Source organism: Rhinoderma darwinii, chromosome 5 (assembly GCF_050947455.1).
Source record: "Rhinoderma darwinii isolate aRhiDar2 chromosome 5, aRhiDar2.hap1, whole genome shotgun sequence".
NCBI classification, from domain to species: domain Eukaryota; kingdom Metazoa; phylum Chordata; class Amphibia; order Anura; family Rhinodermatidae; genus Rhinoderma; species Rhinoderma darwinii.
In genome coordinates, this window is record NC_134691.1 from 21,320,107 (window position 1) to 21,346,790 (window position 26,684).

Sequence of the window (26,684 nt, forward strand, 5' to 3'; positions counted from 1 at the left end):
CATGTTGAAGCCATACGAAAATATTTCAATTCCATTGATGCTCCTTCCTTGACAGAAGAGGAACAATCTTCTTTGGTGGCCCCGTTTACTTCAGAGGAACTAGAAAAATGTTGATGTCCATACCGAACGGGAGGAGCCCTGGTCCTGACGGGCTCCCTATTATTTATTATAAAAAATGTAAACAAACCCTGTTACCATACTTTCTTTCCGTCTGCAATGACATTTTGTAAGGTTCACATTTCACTGCCCAAACATTAGCAGCCAACATCACGATAATTCCTAAGGAGGGGAAGGGTCTGGGAAGGTGTAGCAGTTACAGGCCTATTTCCCTATTAAATTCAGATTTAAAATGGTGGGCAAAAATGTTATCAACACGCATTAATTATTTTCTCCCCAAATTGGTAGGAGCAGAACAAGTGGGATTTATCCCAGGGAGAGAGGGAAAGTTTAATACTACAAGAACCATTCATGCCATGTATTTTGTGAAACAACATAAGACACCTCTGATACTACTTGGTACGGATGCAGAAAAAGCTTTTGAACGCATTGATTGGACATTCTTAAAAGCTGCTCTCAATAAATTTGGTTTCCCACAACAATTCATAGATGCAATTTTTTTCACTATACACGATTCCCACAGCAAAAGTGAATGGCACCTTTTCAGATTCCTTCCCTATCCGGAATGGTACATGTCAGGGACAGTGGCGGATTAAGTAGACTATAGGCCCTGGGCTGTTACCCAAACTTGGGCCCCCCATCTCCCCCGCCGAGCCGTAACACTACCTTTTTGTGCAAGCATTAACAAATGGGTGTTACGATTCCCCTTGTCAAAGGGCTGTGTCCCTACTTACTGACAGTCTCCAATTATCGCTGACAGTATCACACTGTGCAGGGACACATCCTCCTAACAAGGGGAATGGTAACACACATTTGTCTATCAGTCCTGGACTGCACAAAGACTTTTAGTGAAACACAAGGATTTCCTCTGATAAACATATCAGGAGAGGTGACAGATTCTCTATAAATCTAGTGACTCACAGGTGACGACTTCTCAGATTCTGGTAACTTTTTTCCTCTTTTCTTCTCCATCCGGTCCAGACTTCATGACGACTTCTCCCGGCCATGACCCATTTCTGCAGAATTTGTCACTTAGATGTCCTCTGTTGCTCACTTTTCCAACATTTCTACACATATAAACGAAAACAAAATGATCATAGTGCCATACACTGTGCCTCTAAATATAATCGCACCATACACTGCACCCCGGAATATAATTGTGTCAAACACTGTATAGTAAAGCACCACGTGCACAAACGCCCCTGTATATAGCGTCACACACACATCCCCCTGTATATGACGTCACACACACATCCCCCTGTACATAGCGTCACACACATCCCCCTGTATATAGCGTCACACACACACACCCCCCTGTATATAGCGTCACACACACACATCCCCCTGTATATAGCGTCACACACACATCCCCCTGTATATAGCGTCACACACACAGCCCCCTGTATATAGCGTCTCACACACACACATCCCCCCGTATATAGCGTCACACACACACATCCCCCTGTATGTAGCGTCACACACACATCCCCCTGTATATAGTGCCACACACACAGCCCCCTGTATATAGCGTCTCACACACACACATCCCCCCGTATATAGCGTCACACACACACATCCCCCCGTATATAGCGTCACACACACATCCCCCCATATATATCGTCACTGTAAAGGATCTGCCAGGCACAGCTTCGGGGTTAACTCCCATAATTAATCAGTGAGCACCTGAATCTACATCCCTGAGACTGACTCCAGCTTCCACCACTCAGGCTGGCAGGCTTAGGAGTGGGAGAGCCTATCGCAACCTGGCCAGACTCGGCTAGCTCCCGCCCTCGGTCTATTTAAGCCTGCCCTTCCTGTCCCTCGGTGCTTGTGATTCTTTTCGTGTGGTTTCCTGGCCCAGCTACAGCTCCTTCTATTTTGATCCTGCTCCATACAGACCCTGGCTTACTGACTACTCTTCTGCTCTTCGTTTGGTACCTCGCACACTCCTGGCTTGACTCGGCTCGTTCACCACTCTGGTTGCTCACGGTGTTGCCGTGGGCAACTGCCCCTTTCCCTTGCTTGTATTCCCTTGTATGTTTGTCGTGCACTTACTGAGCGCAGGGACCGACGCCCAGTTGTACCCCGTCGCCTAGAGTGGGTCGTTGCAAGTAGGCCGGGACAGAGTGGCGGGTAGACTAGGGCTCACTTGTCCGTTTCCCTACCCCCCGTCATTACATAATCACAAGCCCATACCTAGTCTACCCTGGTCCCTGACACCACTATGGACCCCCATGAGACCCTGGCTCAGCAAATGCAGGGTCTCTCCCTACAGGTCCAGGCCCTGGCTCAGAGGGTCAACCAGCCTGATGCTACCTTGGTAGTTCCCCTCACCTCACCTCTTGAACCCCACCTCAAGTTGCCCGACCGGTTCTCAGGGGACCGGAGGGCTTTTCTCTCCTTTTGGGAGAGTTGTAGGCTTTACTTTCGTTTAAAGCCTCATTCCTCAGGTTCTGAGAGCCAGCGGGTGGGTATAATTATGTCCCGGCTCCAGGAAGGGCCCCAAGAGTGGGCCTTCTCCTTGGCTCCTGACGCCCCTGAACTTTCCTCCGTTGATTGTTTCTTTTCTGCTCTTGGACTTATTTATGACGAGACTGACAGGACTGCCTTTGCCGAGAGTCAGCTGGTGACCTTACGTCAGGGTAAGAGAACTGTTGAGGAGTATTGTTCTGACTTTAGGAAGTGGTGCGTAGCTTCTCGGTGGAATGACCCTGCCTTAAGGTGCCAGTTTAGGTTGGGTCTGTCGAATGCCCTGAAAGACCTGCTAGTTAGCTATCCCTCTTCTGACTCCCTAGACCAGGTTATGGCTTTAGCGGTACGACTTGACCGACGTCTCAGGGAATGACAACGTGGACGTTTATGTGTTTTCTCCTCCGACTCCCCCATGATGCCTCCCGAAGTTCCGTTGCTTCGTTCCTCCCCAAAAGACTCAGAGATACCTATGCAACTCGGGGCCTCCGTGTCCCCCCAACAACGTAGAGAATTCCGCAGGAAGAATGGTCTCTGCTTCTACTGTGGGGATGACAAGCATCAAGTGAACAACTGTCCGAAGCGTAAGAATGCAGCCAGAGAACTTCCGCGCCTAAGTGATCATCGGGGAGGTCACTTGGGCGCACAGGTATTTCCCGTAAATAGGAAACGTACTAAGATCTTGCTTCCCTTTCAGGTCTCTTTTGGTGGTAGGTCTGCTACCGGCAGTGCCTTCGTGGATTCAGGGTCCTCTACTAATATCATGTCTGTGGAATTTGCTATGTCTCTTGCTATGCCTCTGATTGATTTGCCTAAACCTGTCCCGGTAGTGGGAATCGACTCCACTCCTCTTGCTAATGGTTATTTTACACAGCATACCCCTGTTTTTGAACTCCTTGTTGGCTCCATGCATTTGGAGCAGTGCTCTGTACTGTTGATGCAGGGATTATCGTACGATTTGGTTCTAGGCCTTCCCTGGTTGCAGTTGCATAATCCCACGTTTGACTGGAATACTGGGGAGCTAACCAAATGGGGTAATGAATGTTTTACGTCATGTTTTTTTGTTAATTCTATTTCTCCCCCTGAGGAGGCGAACACGCTACCCGAGTTTGTTCAGGACTTCGCTGATGTTTTCTCTAAGGAGGCCTCCGAAGTGTTACCTCCTCATAGAGAATACGATTGCGCTATCGAATTGGTACCAGGAGCTAAGCTTCCTAAGGGTAGGATATTTAATCTTTCTTGTCCCGAACGTGAAGCCATGAGAGAGTATATCCAGGAATGCCTGGCCAAGGGTTACATTCGTCCCTCTACTTCTCCGGTAGGTGCTGGCTTCTTCTTCGTAGGGAAGAAGGATGGTGGTCATAGGCCATGCATTGACTACCGTAGCCTGAATAAGGTCACGGTAAGGAACCAGTATCCCCTTCCTTTGATTCCTGATCTCTTCAATCAGGTTCAGGGGGCCCAATGGTTCTCTAAGTTGGATCTACGGGGGGCGCATAACCTTATCCGCATCAAAGAGGGGGATGAGTGGAAGACTGCGTTTAACACGCCCGAAGGCCATTTCGAATACCTCGTCATGCCCTTTGGGTTGTGTAATGCCCCTGCGGTCTTCCAGAATTTCATAAATGAGATTTTGAGAAATTACCTGGGGATATTTCTTGTAGTGTACCTTGATGACATACTGGTGTTTTCCAAGGACTGGTCCTCCCACATTGAGCATGTCAGGAAGGTGCTCCAGGTCCTTCGGGAAAACAAACTGTGTGTTTGGGGTACAGGAAATACCATTTTTGGGTCAAATCCTCACTCCTCATGAATTCCGCATGGACCCCGCCAAGGTTCAGGTTGTGGCGGAATGGGTCCAACCTGTCTCCCTGAAGGCGTTAGTGTTTTTTGGGGTTCGCTAATTATTACAGGAGATTTATTGCTAACTTCTCGGTCATCACTAAGCCTCTTACGGACCTCACTCGCAAAGGAGCTGATCTCCTCCACTGGCCTCCTGAGTGGCAGGTAGACTAGGGCTCACTTGTCCGTTTCCCTACCCCCCGTCATTACAGTCACACACACATCCCCGCCGTATATATAGTCACACACACATCCCCCCGTATATAGCGCCACACACACATTCCCCCGTATATAGCGCCACACACACATCCCCTCATATATAGCGCCACACACACACACACATCCCCCCGTATATAGCGCCACACACATATCCCCCCGTATATAGCGCCACACACACATCCCCCTGTATATAGCGCCACACACACATCCCCCTGTATATAGCGTCACAGACACATCCCCCTGTATATAGCGTCACACACACACATCCCCCTGTATATAACGTCACACACACATCCCTCTGTATATAGCGTCACACACACATCCCCCTGTATATAGCGTCACACACACAGCCCCCTGTATATAGCGTCACACACACAGCCCCCTGTATATAGCGTCACACACACACAGCCCCCTGTATATAGCGTCACACACACTGCCCCCTGTATATAGCGTCACACACACAGCCCTCTGTATATAGCGTCACACACACAGCCCCCTGTATATAGAGTCACACACACATCCCCCTGTATATAGCGTCACACACACATCCCCCTGTATATAGTGTCACACACACATCCCCCTGTATATGGTGTCACACACACATCCCGCTGTATATGGCGTCACACACACATCCCGCTGTATATGGCGTCACACACACATCCCCCTGTATATGGCGTCACACACACATCCCCCTGTATATAGCGTCACACACACATCCCCCTGTATTTAGCGTCACACACACAGCCCCCTGTATATAGCGTCACACACACAGCCCCCTGTATATAGCGTCATACACACATCCCCCCGTATATAGCGTCACACACACATCCCCCCGTATATAACGTCACACACACATCCCCCCGTATATAGCGTCACACACACATCCCCCCGTATATAGCGTCACACACACATCCCCCCGTATATAACGTCACACACACATCCCCCCGTATATATCGTCACACACACATCCCCCCCGTATATATCGTGTCACACACACATCCCCCCCGTATATATCGTCACACACACATCCCCCCGTATATAGCGCCACACACACATCCCCCCGTATATAGCGTCACACACACATCCCCCCGTATATAGCGTCACACACACATCCCCCCGTATATATCGTCACACACACATCCCCCCGTATATAGCACCACACACACATCCCCCTGTATATAGCGTCACACACACATCCCCCTGTATATAGCGTCACACACACACATCCCCCTGTATATAGCATCACACACACATCCCCCTGTATATAGCATCACACACATCCCCCTGTATATAGCGTCACACACACACACACAAACACACAGCCTCCTGTATATAGCAACACAAACACACACACACACACACACACACACACACACACACCAGTGATGAAGGGAGGGAGTGAGTTATGGAGGAATGAAAGGAGGTATGAACAGATGGAGGGAGTGATGAAGGGATGGGGGTTTGGAAAAGCACTCACCAGCCTGGAGCTCTGTGTAAAAACTTGACTGGTGGGCGGGCCTTCTTCCCTGCAGCTATTCTGCTCCTTCACTGTGATAGACGGACCTGATTGGTGGGTGGGGGTCACATGGGCACGACGTCATCAAAGGTCCTTTAGCCTTCAATTCGGAGCACATTTATGTAGAGAGGTAGCTTTCACTATCCTGGCTAAGCCCGCCCCGAATTGTTCTGCCTGCACCTTCTCTCTGCAGTGACAGTTAGCAGCGCAAGTGCGCTGCATAGTTTTTACGATTATGTGCAGTTTGGGCAGCAATGGGCCCCCTGAGCGCCTCGGGACCCGGGCGGCCGCCCGAACCGCCCATATGATGATCCGCCATTGGTCACAGATGCCCTTTATCTCCCACTCGGTTTATACTCGCAATGAAAACATTGCTACTGAAGATACGACAAACCCCCACTATGAAAGGCCTTAACTCCTTAATGACCGGGCATGTTTGTACCTTAAAGGCATGGTGTTGCCAGAAAAACATGTTTTTTTTTTAAAAATTAAACATTTAGTGTGTGGGTGATTAAACATGGTTCAAATTTTTTTTATTTTTTTCACGAGTCAGGAAATAGTCAGGAAATATTATAAATTAATTCTAATTTATAATACTACCCATTTTTGGTCACTAGATGGAGCTAGTTCCCAAAATTGCAGCATTGCAACATTGGGTTAAAAGCCCTCGCTCTAGTGAGCTCTCAGCATCCCCCCCTCCTTTATCCTGGCTAGTGCCGGGATAAACGAGGGGTTTGAAAGGTTTAACCTCCTACACTGTGTGTCGCCATTTTTTGAGGTAACCCACAGTGTAGTAGGTTTACATACAGTAGTAAACACACACAAACACTAACATACATTGAAATGTCTTACCTGCTCCTGCCGCCGCGGCTCCCTCCGGCCCGTCCGCTCCCTTTGCTGCCGCTGTTCCATGTGCACAAGTCCGGAAGCCGCGACCGGAAGTAGTAATATTACAGTCCGGCCGCGACTTCCGGTCCACAGGAAAATGGCGCCGGACGGCGCCAATTTCGAATAGGACTGTGTGGGAGCGGCGCATGCGCAGTTCCCACACAGACGCCGTACACGGACGTGAATGGGACGGGAGCCGTTCACAGTCCCTATGGGACTGTGGCTGCCGTACTCCATGTCTGTGTGTGTCGTTAATCGACACACACAGAAATGGAACAAAAAATGGCAGCCCCCATAGGGAAGAAAAAGTGTAAAAATAAGAAAAAGTAAAACACAAACACACAAATGAATAAAAACGTTTTTATTAAAGCACTAACATCTTTAACATATAAAAAAAATTATTTGCCATGACACTGTTCCTTTAATGACCAAGCCAGATTTGTCAAATCTGGTATGTGTGACTTTATCAGAGAATAACTCTGTGAAAATTTTGAATATCCAAGTAATTCTGACATTGTTTTTTCGTCATATGTTGTACTTTATTTTAGTGGTAAAAGTAGACTGATACGATTTGCGGAAATTAATTAAAAAATAGAGAAATTGAAGAAATTTTGTAAAAATTATCATTTTTCCCTATTTTTAACTGCAATATTTCACATATGTACACACATACTGCACAATTTTTTTAATTAAATATATATTTCCATCTCTTTACTCTATTTTGGCAGCACTTTTGAAAAAATTTTTTATTTTTTGAGCAATTTGGAAGACTTACAAATTTAGTAATCATTTTATACATTTTGAAGTACATTTTGTTTTCCTGCACCAAGCCAGGTTTTCAGAGGCTCATAGGTGTCAGAATGGTGGAAACCCCCACAAGTGACCCCATTTTGAAAACTACACCCCTTAAGGTATTTATTAAGGGGTGTTGTAAGTATTTTGACCCCACAGTTTTTTTGTAAGAATTCATGCAAAGCAGGCGTAAAAAAATATAATTTCACTTTTTTCATAAAAGTATCACTTTGAAGACCGATTTCTGTGTAAAGTGACCATGAGAATGAAGAAACACACCCCAAAATATATATTTTGCTTGAAAATGTTTTAGGCCCCACTGTACATTTGGAGAGGTTTTGAGCTACCAGAGCGATAGAAACTCCCCATAAACTACCCCATTTCGAAAACTAGACCCCATAACGTAATTATTTAGGGGTATAGTAATTATTTTGACCCCACAGTTCTTTGCTAAATTGAATGCATATCAGGTGAAAAAAAAAATAATTTCACTTTTTTCATAAAAGTATTTGTTTGAAGACCGATTTCTTTGTAAAGCGAACATGAAAATGAAGAAACACACCACAAAATCTATCACCCTCTTTCTCCTGTTTTCAAAAATACCCACATTGTGGCCCTAATGCGTTGTTTGGACACACGGCAGGGCCCCAAAGGAAGGGAGCACCCGGAGGCTTTCAGGACTCCTATTTTGCTTGAAAATGTTTTAGGCCCCACTGTACATTTGGAGAAGCTTTGAGCTGCCAGAACGATAGAAACTGCCCATAAACGACCCCATTTAGAAAACTAGACCGCTTAAGGTATTTATCTAGGGGTATAGTTAGCATTTTGACCACACAGGTTTTTCGCTAAATATATTGGAATTAGTCTGTAAAAATTAAAATGTACTTTTTTTCTGAAACAACATAGACATTTTTATTATTTACAAGGAATAACGAAGAAAATGCACCCCAACATTTGTAAAGCAATGTCTCCCGATTACGACAATACCCCATATGTGGTAATAAACTGCTGTTTGGACCCACAGCAGGGCTCAGAAGGGAAGGAGCACCATTTGGATTTATGATTTTGCTGGAATGGTTTTCGGTGCCATGTCGCATTTGCAATGCACTGGAGGGACCAAAACAGTGGAAACCCCCCAAAAGTGACCCCATTTTGGAAAAACCTTCAAGGAATTTTTCTAGGGGTATAGTGAGCATTTGCACCCCACGGGTCTTTTTCAGAGTTTATTAGAATTAGGGCGCGAAAATTAATATCAACATTTTTTCCACTAAAATGTTGCATTTTCTCATTTTCACAAGGGATAAAGAAGGAAAAAAACAACCATTTTTTATAAAGCATTTTCTCCCGAGTACGGAAATACCCCACATGTGGTCATAAGTTTTTTAATTAGAAATGAATTAACCCTTTCAGGACTGATCCAGTTTTTGCTTTCTTATTTTAGATTTTCCCTCCCCGCTTTCGAAGAGCCATAACTTTTTTATTTTTCCATCAATAGAGCGGTGTGAGGGCTTATTTCTTGCGGGAGGAGCTGCAGTTTTTATTGGTACCATTTTCTGGTACATAAAAAGTGATTCAAAAGTTGTATTCCATTTTTTTTTTTAGAGCGAAGGTGACAAAAAAAATAAAACATCGATTTTGGCGGTTTCATTTATTACATTTTTTTAAGGTGTTCACTGTGCAAATGAAATAATGGTATATTGTAATAGTTCGGACTTTTACGGACGTAGCGATACCAATTTTGTTCATTTTTTTACATTACTTTACATCAGGATATATGTAATCTGTGCGGAGTACATCAGGGTATATGTAATCTGTGCGGAGTACATCAGGGTATATGTAATCTGTGCGGAGTACATCAGGGTATATGTAATCTGTGCGGAGTACATCAGGGTATATGTAATCTGTGTGGAGTACATCAGGGTATATGTAATCTGTGCGGAGTACATCAGGGTATATGTAATCTGTGCGGAGTACATCACGGTATATGTAATCTGTGCGGAGTACATCACGGTATATGTAATCTGTGCGGAGTACATCAGGGTATATGTAATCTGTGCGGAGTACATCAGGGTATATGTAATCTGTGCGGAGTACATCAGGGTATATGTAACCTGTGCGGAGTACATCAGGGTATATGTAATCTGTGCGGAGAACATCAGGGTATATGTAAACTGTGCGGAGTACATCAGGGTATATGTAATCTGTGCGGAGAACATCAGGGTATATGTAAACTGTGCGGAGTACATCAGGGTATATGTAATCTGTGCGGAGTACATCAGGGTATATGTAATCTGTGCGGAGTACATCAGGGTATATGTAATCTGTGCGGAGTACATCAGGATATATGTAATATGTGCTGAGTACATCAGGGTATATGTAATCTGTGCGGAGTACATCAGGGTATATGTAATCTGTGTGGAGTACATCAGGGGTATATGTAATCTGTGCGGAGTACATCAGGGTATATGTAATCTGTGCGGAGTACATCAGGGTATATGTAATCTGTGAGGAGTACATCAGGGTATATGTAATCTGTGCGGAGTACATCAGGGTATATGTAATCTGTGCGGAGTACATCAGGGTATATGTAAGCTGTGCGGAGTACATCAGGGTATATGTAAGCTGGGCGCAGTACATCAGGGTATATGTAAGCTGGGCGCAGTACATCAGGGTATATGTAATCTGTGCGGAGTACATCACGGTATATGTAAGCTGTGCGGAGTACATCAGGGTATATGTAATCTGTGTGGAGTACATCAGGGTATATGTAATCTGGGCGGAGTACATCAGGATATATGTAAGCTGTGCGGAGTACATCAGGATATATGTAATATGTGCGGAGTACATCAGGGTATATGTAATCTGTGCGGAGTACATCAGGGTATATGTAATCTGTGCGGAGTACATCAGGGTATATGTAATCTGTGCGGAGTACATCAGGGCATAATAAGAGGGTATAATAATGCGGTAAATAAATAATAATTCATAGATGTGTGGCCGGTGTCGCACTGATAAACGGCGCCCGATCTTATCCGCTTTTGGACACTCTGCATATTTTGCATCGCCATATTCTGAGAGCCAGGACTTTTTTAATTTTTCACCACCGGAGCCGTGTGAGGGCTTATTTGTTGCGGGACAATCTGTAGTTCTCATTGGTACCATTTTGGGGTACATGCGATTTTGATCACTTTTTATTCCATTTTTTTGCAATCCTGAGCAAAAAACAGGAATTCTGACACTGTTTTTTAGGTTTTCTTTTTGCGGCGTTCACCGTACGCTATAGGTGACATTTTTACTTTATTCTGCGGGTCGGTACGGTTACGGCGATATCATATGTATATAGGTTTGGTCCTTTTTTTTAGCGTTTGCACAATAAAATCACTTATTTATAAAAAAAAACATTTTCTGTGTCACCGTATTCTGAGAGCTGTAATTTTTTTTATTTTTTAGTCAAAAAAGCTGTGTAAGGGCTTGTTTTTTGCGGGACGGATAGAAGTTTTTATCGGTATTATTTTCGGGTACATGCGGCTTTTTGATCACTTTTTATTCTTTATTTAGGGAGCGGTGGTGACCAAAAAAATAGCGATTCTGTCGTAGTTTTTTATTGATTTTTTTTTGGGGTGTTCCATCATGCGGGAAAAATAAAATTACAGTTTTATAGTTGGGGTCGTTACGAACGCGGTGATACCAGATATGTGTACTTTTTTAACGTGTTTATTTTTTTTCTACAATAAAAGTCTTATTATAGGGAAAAAAAAGCATTTTGTGTTTATAGAACTTATAACTTTTATTTTTACACTTTTTTTTAAAACTTTTTTATTACTTTTTTTTACTTTTTTCCCTTGTCCCACTAGGGGACACTTAGACTTGCAGCTTTGATCGCTGCTAGAGTACATTACACTACCTACGTAGTGTAATGTGTTCTAACTGTCATTGTGACGTGACTGTCACTCTGACAGGAAGCCGAGGAGGAACAGCCGGAGGCTGCTCCTCCGAGGCATCCGTACATGGCAACCCGGAGGTCATTATCTGACCTCCGATTGCCGTGACAAGCATCGGCAGCCCCCATGATCACTTCGTGGGGGCTGCCGATGTGCTTCAAACCACTTAAATGCGAGGACGGCAATACGTCGCCGCACTTAAGGGGTTAATTGCCGAAAGCAGCGGCGATGGTCCGCTGTTCGGCGAGACTGATATGTCAGCTGTCTAAGACAGCTGTCAGCGCGTGTCTGTCACTCTGTGTTTACACAGAGTGACAGTTTGAAATGCGGACGAAAATGAACGTCCTGGTGCGGGAACTAGCAGCCGACCATGATGTTCATTTTCGTCCTTGGTCGTGAAAGGGTTATAGGCCTTAGGCTATGTTCAAACGGGGTATTTTGCCGAGTTTTTTGACGCGGAAACCGCGTCGCAAAACTCGGCAGAAACGGCCCGAGAACGCCTCCCATTGATTTCAATGGGAGGCGTCGGCGTCTTTTTCCCGCGAGCAGTAAAACTGCCTCGCGGGAAAAAGAAGCGACATGCCCTATCTTCGGGCGCTTCCGCCTCCGACCTCCCATTGACTTCAATGGGAGGCAGGAGAAAGCGTATATCTCGCTGTTTTATGCCTGCGGCGCTCAATGGCCGCGGGCGAAAAACGGCGCGATAATTGCTGTTCACACGGAGTATTTTGGGGGAGGAATATCTGCCTCAAAATTCCGTTTGGAACTTTGAGGCAGATATTCCTCCCCCAAAATACTCCGTGTGAACATAGCCTTAAGGTGGGAGATCTTGAGCATAAAACTGCAGCTTATGCAGATGATTTGTTGGTTTATATAACTAAACCCTTGGACGCTCTCTCACGACTTCTACAGATTTTTGAGGACTTTGGGTGGGTTTCTAATTTCAAGATCAATTATGACAAGTCGGAAGCGCTTAATATAACCCTACCGCAAAGTACATTTCTGACCGTTAGTTCTCAATCTCCTTTTAAGTGGCCAAGGTCTGAATTGAAATATTTGGGTTTAAAAATTACAGCAGAAACAAAAATGCTCTTTGATCGGAATTATAGCCCATTATACTATAAAATGAAGGATTTCTTGTCAAAACTTAAGGTCCCGTATATGTCGTGGTTAGGCCGAAAGAACCTTCTTACCGCATTTGTTCTCCCTCAGGTTCTATATATACTACAGTCCTTGCCTATTGATATACCCACATATTATTTTTCTCGGTTTCGACGCCTGCTAATGAAGTGTATGTGGAATAAAAAACGTCCAAGACTCGCATATACGAAACCCATACGGAGAAAGGGTACAGGAGGGTTGTCATTGCCTGATCGTCCAACTTATTATAAGGCCATACAATTGGGGAGGTGGACACAATTAGTTAATAGCAGAGTCTCTCTTCCACATGCCGATATAGAACGATATTTACTGGCTAATGGTCTGGCTTCTTATCTTTGGATGGGGACAAAAACACCCTCTAGATCAGGGGTCTCAAACTTGGCCGGGTAAGTGGGCCGCATATAGAAAAAATGTGAAGTTGACGGGCCGCATTACTTTCAAATTTGATACAACACAAAATTATTGTTAATCAGTTCGTTATTTGAACTACTATAACATTATATTACTATAATACCGCTAGGTTTACAATTTGAGATATTTTTCCACATGCTAATTTGAACAATCCAGTTTTCCAGTTTAAAAGTGTCGCTAAATGCAATCCGGCGGCTCAGTTAGTAGCGTTTGGCAGACACACATGTCAAGATTGGGCAGCCCCTTTTTAGATAGTGCCCTCTGTGGATGCTGCCACAGTGCCCTCTGTAGATAATACAACACACCTAAATAATGCCACAGTGCCCTCTGTAGATAATGCAACACACCCCTTAATAATGTCATAGTGTCCTCTGTACATGCTGCCACGGTGCCCTCTGTAGGTGCTGCCACAGTGCCCTCTCTAGGTGCTGCCACGGTGCCCTCTCTAGGTGCTGCCACGGTGCCCTCTCTAGGTGCTGCCACGGTGCCCTCTCTAGGTGCTGCCATGGTGCCATCTCTAGGTGCTGCCGCAGTGCCCTCTCTAGGTGCTGCCACGGTGCCCTCCGCAGGTGCTGCCACGGTGCCCTCCGCAGATGCTGCCACGGTGCCCTCCGCAGATGCTGCCACGGTGCCCTCCGCAGATGCTGCCACGGTGCCCTCCGCAGATGCTGCCACAGTGCCCTCCGTAAATGCTGCCACAGTGATGTCAGGGGCTTGCCCAGAGCTGGAGTCCCGGAGCAGAACCGCTTCTAGCACTCTGCCTGGGATTCCAGCTCTGCTCCTGACATCACTGTCTATATATGGACAGAGATGTCAGGGGCAACCCCACAGCTGGAGTCCCGGGCAGAGTGCTAATAGGCTCTTCCTGGGACTCCAGCTGTGCTCCTGACATCACTGGGACTCCTGCTTTGGGGAAGCCCCTGACATCATTGTCGATGTATGGACAGCGATGTCAGAGGCTTCCCCAGAGTCCCAGAGCAGAGCCTATATTAGCGGATTTCTTGTCAAAACTTAAGGTACCGTATATGTCGTGGTTAGGCCGAAATAACCTTCTTACCACATTTGTTCTCCCTCAGGTTCTATATATACTACAGTCCTTGCCTATTGATATACCCACATATTATTTTTCTCGGTTTCGACGCTTGCTAATGAAGTGTATGTGGAATAAAAAACGTCCTAGACTCGCATATACGAAATTCATACGGAGAAAGGGTACAGGAGGGTTGTCATTGCCTGATCTTCCAACTTATTATAAGGCCATACAATTGGGGAGGTGGACACAATTAGTTAATAGCAGTGTCTTTCTTCCACATGTCGATATAGAACGATATTTACTGGCTAATGGTCTGGCTTCTTATCTTTGGGTGAGGACAAAAACACCCTCTAGATCATTGGTGCAGAGTGATATGACTAGAGGATTGATCAGGGTTTGCTGATGCCTCTTTCAATTTTACCTTGTCAATAGAAAATGCACTGAAGTATCGGAGACTTGGTCTCACCTCCATTCACTGAAGATAGCTAGACTTTATGACTCAGGAGAGTTGCCTTCATTGGAGATATTGCATAGACAACTGAATATTCCGCAGCCTAAGGGTATGTTCACACTCACTATTTACGGACGTAATTCAGGCGTTTTACGCCTAGAATTACGGCCGAAAATACTGCTTGAAAGCTTCGGCAAACATCTGCCCATTCATTTGGACGGGTCTTACGGTGTTCTGTGCAGACGGTCATTTTTTTTACGCGCCGCTGTCAAAAGACGGCGCGTAAAAAAGATGCCCGCGTCAATTGGAGCCGTTTTCCATTGACTCCATAGAAAAACAGCTCCAATTACGTCCGTAATGGACGCTGCAAAAAACGCCTGCACATGCCATTGCATCTGAAATTCAGGGGCTGTTTTCGCCTGAAAACAACTCCGTAATTTCAGCCGTAACGGACGTGCATGTGTGAACATACCCTAACAGCCTGCAAGTATTGGACTTTTCTTCTACATGCCAGAAGGTGATGACATCTTCTGATGTACATAAATCTGAGCCAACTTAGTTACAGAATTATACTTTGTTACCCTCATTCCCTAAAAAATCTCTTTCCAGGATATATAAAGAGCTGATCACTTCCACGCCTGTATCTACCCCAGGCTTTATATTCGCTTGGGAGAAGGAATTGGGTGGTGTCTTTTCTGAGGGGGAGATCCAGCATTCTGCGGCACTCGCATGGATTTTCAAGGTGTGTCAGGATGCAGGAAAATTCCTATAAAACGCTCACAAGGTGGTACAGAACGCCGGAATATTTACATAAGATTCAAGTTTCTCCAGTAAATACTTGTTGGAGATGTGAGAAGGAGGTGGGAAGCTTGTCTCATATCTGGGGTCATGTATGAAGGTGAAGAGGTTTTGGAGGGAGGTTGAAGCCTTGATTTTGGAAGTCTGTTCTATTTCAATATCCCTCACGAGGGATCTAGTCTTACTCTGGTTGCCTCTTCGGGAATTTTCTCCTTCATCTAGGAATCTCCCTACTTTTATAATCTCCGCAGCTAAATTACTGATTCCTACTAAGTGGAAAGAGACTTCCCCCCTTTACGTGTTCACCTTGTGTCCAAACTACACCAGATATGTCAGCTGGAGGAACTGGCGGGTTGGGAAAATAAAAATAGAGGTTCTTTTCTGAAAGTTTGGCAGCCATGGTTGGACTATAGAGATAAGGTTTAGACGTATGGGATGATATTGGAAGCCTGTATAGATTACTCTCAAGATAGTGTGAGAGAATGAGATTTATTTGAATGTAGTCCTTTTATTACTAGTGCTATAAGAATTTGCCTGAGCGGTGATCAGTGGTTTATTTGTTGATATGAATGTTCTGGGAATAAGTAGTCATGCATGATGGATATATGGCTGCTCCACATTGATAATGATGTCATGGTAAGTGACATGTCATGTTATAATAAGCTGTGAGTGTCCACTGGCAAACAGTGCTGATGTACTAGGCAGAATTGCGCTCTCTTTCTTATGGATCTTTATGTTTGATACTGACTTTTTGTCTACTTTAATAAAAAGAAAAAAAATAGTCAAACAACGCCGTCCGTTCAAAACCTGCCTTACAAAAATCATTGTGTGAACAAACCCTAAGGGCGGATTTACACGCAAAAAACGCAGCGTTTTGTGTGCACAAAAGGCACTTAACAGCTCCGTGTGTCATCACATAGGATGCGCGGCTGCAGGGCCGGTCTTAGGGTAGATGGCGCCCCGTGCGAAATTATCTTTCGGCGCCCCACGGCATTATAAAAAATGTCCAATAAAAAAAGAATAATTCCTCCCCACAGTATAATGCCCTATATAGTGCCCCCAACAGTGTAATGCCCCTTTATTGCCCCACACACAGTATAATAATAATATTTAATAATGTAATATATTATAACACCTTCAAGGACACAGTATTTTGTCCTCTAATTGTGCCCACACAGTGTTATGCCCCCTAAGTGCCACACACATTATATTGCCCCTTGTAGTGCCCCTACACAGTATAATGTCCGCTTAGTGGCCTCCACAGAGTATAATGCCCCCACAACCCCCCTACTAGAAAGTGCCCCCTGTAGATTGTGCCGTACAGCCTCCCTGTAGACAGTGCCATAATCCCCCACCTCCTCCTTGTAGACAGTGCCATAATCCCCCACCTCCTCCCTGTAGACAGTGCCATAATCCCCCACCTCCTCCCTGTAGACAGTGCCATAATCCCCCACCTCCTCCTGGTAGACAGTGCCATAATCCCCCACCTCCTCCTTGTAGACAGTGCCATACAGCCCCCATCTGCCCCTTGTAGTGTCATACAGCCCCCACATCCCCCTTGTAGACAGTGCCATACTGCCCCCCCACCTCCACCTGACAGGATCCTTGCGTAGGCCGGCTTGATCCAGAAATGTCATCACGCCGACTGCGCAGGGATCCTGTCCCTGCGCCTCATAGGCTGCAGGCGCCGCTGTAGACTGCTACAGAGTTTCCCAACCTTTTCGGACTTGAGCCACCCCTAAAAAAAAAAAAGAAAGATTCCTCAGGGCCCCCCTACCAAAAATTGTTCAGAAAAAGACAGAAAATAGCTAAAAATAAGCACTACATTCTTAGGGTATGTTCACACAGCGTTTTTTGTAAAGCAGAAAAAATCAGCTTTTGAATTGACAGCGTTATTTGATGGGGTTTGTTTTTGCGTTTTGTTTTTTTTTAAGCCGTTGAAGCGAATGCAAAAGACGCAGCAAAAAAAGCTCCAAACGAGCGCCACAGCTATTTTCTTCCTACTATTAATTTCAATTGGAGGTCAGAGGTGGAAACCACTTGAAGACCATCAGCCCCCCCCCACTCACAGTGAAATGACCATCAGCCCCCCCCCCACTCACAGTAAAATGACCATCAGCCCCTCCACTCACAGTAAAATGACCATCAGCCCCCCCAACTCACAGTAAAATGACCATCAGCCCCCCCACTCACAGTAAAATGACCATCAGCCCCTCCACTCACAGTAAAATGACCATCAGCCCCCCCACTCACGGTAAAATGACCATCAGCCCCCCCACTCACGGTAAAATGACCATCAGCCCCCCCACTCACGGTAAAATGACCATCAGCCCCCCCACTCACGGTAAAATGACCATCAGCCCCCCCACTCACGGTAAAATGACCATCAGCCCCCCCACTCACGGTAAAATGACCATCAGCCCCCCACTCACGGTAAAATGACTATCAGCCCCCCCACTCACGGTAAAATGACCATCAGCCCCCCCACTCACGGTAAAATGACCATCAGCCCCCCACTCACGGTAAAATGACCATCAGCCCCCCCACTCACGGTAAAATGACCATCAGCCCCCCCACTCACGGTAAAATGACCATCAGCCCCCCCACTCACGGTAAAATGACCATCAGCCCCCCACTCACAGTAAAATGACCATCAGCCCCCCCACTCACAGTAAAATGACCATCAACCCCCCCACTCACAGTAAAATTACCATCAGCCCCCCCCACTCACAGTAAAATGACCATCAGCCCCCCACTCACAGTAAAATGACCATCAGCCCCCCCACTCACAGTAAAATTACCATCAGCTCCCCCACTCACGGTAAAATGACCATCAGCCCCCCCACTCACGGTAAAATGACCATCAGCCCCCCACTCACGGTAAAAGGACCATCAGCCCCCCCCACTCACGGTAAAATGACCATCAGCCCCCCCCACTCACGGTAAAATGACCATCAGCCCCCCCACTCACGGTAAAATGACCATCAGCCCCCCCACTCACGGTAAAATGACCATCAGCCCCCCCACTCACGGTAAAATGACCATCAGCCCCCCCACTCACGGTAAAATGACCATCAGCCCCCCCACTCACGGTAAAATGACCATCAGCCCCCCCACTCACGGTAAAATGACCATCAGCCCCCCCACTCACGGTAAAATGACCATCAGCCCCCCCACTCACGGTAAAATGACCATCAGCCCCCCACTCACGGTAAAATGACCATCAGCCCCCCCACTCACGGTAAAATGACCATCAGCCCCCCCACTCACGGTAAAATGACCATCAGCCCCCCCACTCACGGTAAAATGACCATCAGCCCCCCCACTCACGGTAAAATGACCATCAGCCCCCCCACTCACGGTAAAATGACCATCAGCCCCCACACTCACGGTAAAATGACCATCAGCCCCCCCACTCACGGTAAAATGACCATCAGCCCCCCCACTCACAGTAAAATGACCATCAGCCCCCCCACTCACAGTAAAATGACCATCAGCCCCCCCACTCACAGTAAAATGACCATCAACCCCCCCACTCACAGTAAAATGACCATCAGCCCCCCCCACTCACAGTAAAATGACCATCAGCCCCCCACTCACAGTAAAATGACCATCAGCCCCCCCACTCACAGTAAAATGACCATCAGCCCCCCCACTCACGGTAAAATGACCATCAGCCCCCCCACTCACGGTAAAATGACCATCAGCCCCCCCACTCACGGTAAAATGACCATCAGCCCCCCCACTCACGGTAAAATGACCATCAGCCCCCCACTCACGGTAAAATGACCATCAGCCCCCCCCCACTCACGGTAAAATGACCATCAGCCCCCCCACTCACAGTAAAATGACCATCAGCCCCCCACTCACAGTAAGGCTGGGTTCACACGCACTCTTTACGGACGTAATTTGGGCGTTTTATTCCCGAATTACGTCCGAAAATGCGGCTCAAAAGCGTCGGCAAACATCTGGCCATTCATTTGAATGGGTCTTACGATGTTCTGTGCTGACGGTCATTTTCTTTACGCGCCGCTGTCAAAAGACGGCGCGTAAAAAAGACGCCCGCATCAAAGAAGTGCCTGTCACTTCTTGAGACGTAATTAGAGCCGTTTTCCCTTGACTCCATGGAAAAAACAGCTCCAATTACGTCCGTCATGGACGCAGCGAAAAGCGCCTGCACATGCCATTATGGCTGAAATGCCTCCTGAAAACAGCTCCGTAATTTCAGCCGTAACGGACGCTGCCGTGTGAACATACCCTAAAATGACCATCAGCTCGTCCACTCACAGTAAAACGACCATCAGCCCGCCACTCACAGTAAAAGGACCATCAGCCCCCCTTGTAGGTCGTGCCGCACAGCCCCCTTGTAGGTCGTGCAACACAGCCCCCTTGTAGGTCGTGCCACACAGCCCCCTTGTAGGCCGTGCCACACAGCCCCCTTGTAGGCCGTGCCACACAGCCCCCTTGTAGGCAGTGCCACACAGCCCCCTTGTAGGCAGTGCCACACAGCCCCCTTGTAGGCCGTGCCACACAGCCCCGTTGTAGGCCGTGCCACACAGCCCCCTTGTAGGCCGTGCCACACAGCCCCCTTGTAGGTCGTGCCACACAGCCCCCTTGTAGGCCGTGCCACACAGCCCCCTTGTAGGTCGTGCCACACAGCCCCCTTGTAGGTCGTGCCGCACAGCCCCCTTGTAGGCAGTGCCGCACAGCCCCCTTGTAGGTAGTGCCGCACGGCCCCCTTGTAGGTAGTGCCAAAAGGCCCCATTGTAGGTAGTGCCACACAGCCCCCTGTAGGTAGTAGGGATGTCACGATACCTGAATTTGGACTTTGATACTGATACTTCGTGTAGTATTGCGATTTCGATAACAAAAAGATACTTGGCCAACAGTAATTAAAAAAAAGTTCTTCCATTTTCTGATGTGAGGCCCGAGGTGTGATGATGAATTTAACCTCCATTTGCCTCACATTAATAGTAATTAACCCCATCATGTTAATGTGTGAGGTTCATGATGGGGTTAATTACTATTAATGTGAGGCACATGGAGGTTAAATTCATCGCACCTCGCGCCTCACATTAATAAGTGAAAGAAGTTTTTTTTTTACAGCGTACACATCATAAATGACGCCCAAAAATTGTTGTGCAGGTTATTACGGCCGCGCCGATACCGAATGTGTCAATATTTTATGTATTGAGACTTATTTTAATGTTTATTGTATTTTTTTAAATTTAACATTACTTTATTTTTAAACTTTAATGTACGGGCATATATCTATATACTGATAGTACACAGGCATATATCTATATACTGATAGTACACAGGCATATATCTATATACTGATAGTACACAGGCATATATCTATATACTGATAGTACACAGGCATATATCTATATACTGATAGTACACAGGCATATATCTATATACTGATAGTACACAGGCATATATCTATATACTGATAGTACACAGGCATATATCTATATACTGATAGTACACAGGCATATATCTATATACTGATAGTACACAGGCATATATCTATATACGGATAGTACACAGGCATATATCTATATACTGATAGTACACAGGCATATATCTATATACTGATAGTACACAGGCATATATCTATATACTGATAGCACACAGGCATATATCTATATACGGATAGTACACAGGCATATATCTATATACTGATAGCACACAGGCATATATCTATATACTGATAGTACACAGGCATATGTCTATATACTGATAGTACACAGGCATATATCTATATACGGATAGTACACAGGCATATATCTATATACGGATAGTACACAGGCATATATCTATATACTGATAGCACACAGGCATATATCTATATACTGATAGTACACAGGCATATATCTATATACTGATAGTACACAGGCATATATCTATATACGGATAGTACACAGGCACATATCTATATACTGATAGTACACAGGCATATATCTATATACTGATAGTACACAGGCATATATCTATATACTGATAGTACACAGCCATATATCTATATACGGATAGCACACAGGCATATATCTATATACTGATAGTACACAGCCATATATCTATATACGGATAGCACAAAGGCATATATCTATATACTGATAGTACACAGGCATATATCTATATACGGATAGCACACAGGCATATATCTATATACTGATAGTACACAGGCATATATCTATATACTGATAGCACACAGGCATATATCTATATACTGATAGCACACAGGCATATATCTATATACTGATAGCACACAGGCATATATCTATATACGGATAGTACACTGGCATATATCTATATACTGATAGCACACAGGCATATATCTATATACTGATAGCACACAGGCATATATCTATATACTGATAGCACACAGGCATATATCTATATACGGATAGTACACTGGCATATATCTATATACTGATAGCACACAGGCATATGTCTATATACTGATAGTACACAGGCATATATCTATATACTGATAGTACACAGGCATATATCTATATACGGATAGTACACAGGCATATATCTATATACTGATAGTACACAGGCATATATCTATATACTGATAGTACACTGGCATATATCTATATACTGATAGTACACAGGCATATATCTATATACTGATAGTACACAGGCACATATCTATATACGGATAGTACACAGGCATATATCTATATACTGATAGTACACAGGCATATATCTATATACTGATAGTACACAGGCATATATCTATATACTGATAGTACACAGGCATATATCTATATACGGATAGTACACTGGCATATATCTATATACTGATAGCACACAGGCATATATCTATATACTGATAGCACACAGGCATATATCTATATACTGATAGCACACAGGCATATATCTATATACGGATAGTACACAGTCACATATCTATATACTGATAGTACACAGGCATATATCTATATACTGATAGTACACAGGCATATATCTATATACTGATAGTACACAGGCATATATCTATATACGGATAGTACACAGGCATATATCTATATACGGATAGTACACAGGCACATATCTATATACTGATAGTACACAGGCATATATCTATATACGGATAGCACACAGGCATATATCTATATACTGATAGCACACAGGCATATATCTATATACGGATAGTACACAGGCATATATCTATATACTGATAGTACACAGGCATATATCTATATACTGATAGCACACAGGCATATATATATATATACTGATAGTACACAGGCATATATCTATATACGGATAGCACACAGGCATAAATCTATATACGGATAGTACACAGGCATATATCTATATACGGATAGTACACAGGCATATATCAGATAGTACACAGGCATATATCTATATACTGATAGTACACAGGCATATATCAGATAGTACACAGGCATATATCTATATACTGATAGTACACAGGCATATATTTATATACGGATAGCACACAGGCATATATCTATATACGGATAGCACACAGGCATATATCTATATACGGATAGTACACAGGCATATATCTATATACTGATAGCACACAGGCATATATCTATATACGGATAGCACACAGGCATATATCTATATACGGATAGTACACAGGCATATATCTATATACTGATAGCACACAGACATATATCTATATACTGATAGTACACAGGCATATATCTATATACGGATAGCACACAGGCATATATCTATATACGGATAGCACACAGGCATATATCTATATAAGGATAGCACACAGGCAGATATCTATATACTGATAGTACACAGGCATATATCTATATACTGATAGTACACAGGCATATATCTATATACTGATAGTACACAGGCATATATCTATATACTGATAGTACACAGGCATATATCTATATACGGATAGCACACAGGCATATATCTATATAAGGATAGCACACAGGCAGATATCTATATACTGATAGTACACAGGCATATATCTATATACTGATAGTACACAGGCATATATCTATATACGGATAGTACACAGGCATATATCTATATACGGATAGTACACAGGCATATATCAGATAGTACACAGGCATATATCTATATACTGATAGTACACAGGCATATATCTATATACGGATAGCACACAGGCATATATCTATATACGGATAGCACACAGGCATATATCTATATACGGATAGTACACAGGCATATATGTATATACTGATAGTACACAGGCATATATCTATATACAGATAGCACACAGGCATATATCTATATACGGATAGTACACAGGCATATATGTATATACTGATAGTACACAGGCATATATCTATATACTGATAGTACACAGGCATATATCTATATACGGATAGTACACAGGCATACATCTATATACGGATAGTACACAGGCATATATCTATATACGGATAGTACACAGGCATATATCTATATACTGATAGTACACAGGCATATATCTATATACGGATAGCACACAGGCATATATCTATATACGGATAGTACACAGGCATATATCTATATACTGATAGTACACAGGCATATATCTGTATTAATTCATGGCCGCACGATTTTGCAGATAAAGGGACGGTTTACCCGCGTTAACGTGCGGCCATGAATTAATACACCCTTTATGGCCGCACCATTTTGCAAATTACAACAACTTACCCCCTATCCATTCTCTATGGGAGCGCCGGAAAAAGCAGAACACTGCACTGGGCTATCTCCGGCGCTCCCATAGGGAATGAATGGAGCGGCAGTGCGCGTGCGAATGTAACCGGAATACCCCTTAACGAAGTATTTGACAGCCGCTCCTACATAGTGCCAGGCACCCCTTGAGAAAGCCACAGGCGAAACGAGCGTCGGGGCGCTCTTCTATACCGCTGGGTCACATTCAATCTCCCATACATGGGTAAGTGCATATATCGGACTTAAACTTGGCTTTATGCCATTTTTTCAAGGCACCAATTACTTTTCAGTTACTATAGGCCTTTTTGAGTTAGGCATATTGTCCTTCTTTACACAGCTTACATTTCAAAATTACTCCTATTCTGATGCACCCTATGTTGGAGCTACATTGAGCTACAGTAATTGTGCATACCATCAGTGTATTAAAAATATATATATATACTCAATGTATACATATGTGATCCGCACAAGGATTTATTTTAGATTCTCTGTCTTTGTCATTTAATGTATTTTATGTTATCAATAAAGATGTTTAATTTTTTCATATGTTGATATGTATGGACTCTTTTTTTCTCTTTTTTTTCTCTTGTTTATTATATATTGTTAGAGTCCTTATCTCTAATTATTCATATGGGTGGTTGAGTGTTGTCTCCCACCTTTACACGTATTTGTCCTGTGAGACATCCTGTCTAATTAATAGTGCCAGCGCGGTTGTTGGCCGCGTTGCGACAGTGTGAAGGCCGCTCCGTGTGGCCGTACCCTAAAGAATCCTTTCTCCCCATACATAACGCTAAGTTCCCCTCCCCCATGATTCATAATAAGCTCCTACACCACAAAATAAACTATACAGAAGTCCCCCTCCCCACAAAATACATGTATAAAGAATCCCCCCACACTCCTATAGCATTTAGGGCAATGTCCCCTCCCCCACAAAATCCATCTTTGCAAAAAAAAATCCATCCTGTTACCCATCACATAAAGCCCCCTCTTTCCTCCTCCCTCACACAGCACATAAATAAACACAGATTAACCTAAAGCTGCTGCTCTTACCTGACACCGGAGCTCCGTGGAGGAGTCTTCACTGGGGCAGCAGCACAGCAGGAAGGAGCTGCGTGTGACACTGCAGTACAGGCTGTGCCGATTGGTGGAGCAGACAGAAGCACCTGCTGCTGCTCCTCCAATCAGCACTCACTTCACACAGCCGTGGAGAGGAAGGAACATTTCTCCTCTCTTCGGCTCGTGCCCACTGGCGCCCCCCTTACAGCATGGCGCCCGGCGCCCTGTGCGACCGCACGTGTCACACATAGCTAAGGCCGGCCATGCGCGGCTGCGTGATTTTCGCGCAGCCGCCATCATTATGACACTCTGGATGTTTGTAAACAGAAAAGCACGTGGTGCTTTTCTGTTTGCAAACATGCTTTTGACTGCTGTTGCGCGAATCACGCGTGTCTCACGGAAGTGACTTCAATGGGTACGTGATGCATGAAAAACGCAGAAATTTAGGACCTGTCGTGAGTTTTACGCAGTTGTCACGCAGTTTGTGTTTGCGGTGGAGAGAGGAGGGGGGGCCTGTAATTTAGAGACCCCACTCTCCTCTCTCGACCACAGACAGTACAATACAACAATGTATATATATTTATATATATTTATAATATAAACTTAGACTTGCAGCTTTGATCGCTGCTCGAGTACATTACACTACCTATGTAGGGCAGATTCAGACGAACGTTGCGTTTTTGCGCGCGCAAACAACGCTGCGTTTTGCGCGCGCAAAAACCATTTGACAGCTGCGTGTGTCATCCGTGTATGATGCGCGGCTGCGTGATTTTCGCGCAGCCGCCATCATAGAGATGAGGCTAGTCGACGCCCGTCACTGTCCAAGGTGCTGAAAGAGCTAACTGATCGGCAGTAACTCTTTCAGCACCCTCGACAGTGAATGCCGAACACAATATACAGCAACCTGTTAAAAAAATGAAAAAGTTCGTACTTACCGAGAACTTCCCGGCCGTTGCCTTGGTGACGCGCCTCTCTTGACATCGGGCCCCACCTCCCTGGATGACGCGGCAGTCCATGTGACCGCTGCAGCCTGTGCTTGGCCTGTGATTGGCTGGAGCTGTCACTTGTACTGAATTGTCATCCCAGGAGGTCAGACTGGAGGAAGAAGCCGGGAGTTATCGGTAAGTCAGAACTTGTTCTTTTTTACAGGTTCATGTTTATTGGGATCGGTAGTCACTGTCCATGGTGCTGAAACAGTTTAACTCTTTCAGCACCCTGGACAGTGACTATCTCCTGACGTCGCGTACCGGAATTTTTTTGCCGGGTTCGGCCAAAACGAGTTCGGCCGAA

The 26,684-nt window shown here is 44.9% G+C and overlaps 1 long non-coding RNA gene across 2 annotated transcripts in view; it reads right to left on the reverse strand.

Annotated features, from left to right (window-relative positions):
* Window positions 1-25,506, reverse strand: part of LOC142652332 (uncharacterized) — a 34,981-nt gene extending 9,475 nt beyond the window's left edge. The window contains exon 1 of one of the 2 annotated variants that reach the window (XR_012847820.1): window positions 25,389-25,506. This is a non-coding gene — a long non-coding RNA (uncharacterized LOC142652332). Of the gene's footprint in view, window positions 1-1,038; window positions 1,175-25,388 lie in introns of those variants that run through there. The other variant, XR_012847819.1, reaches the window with a different exon arrangement.
* Window positions 25,507-26,684: the final 1,178 nt, after the last annotated feature.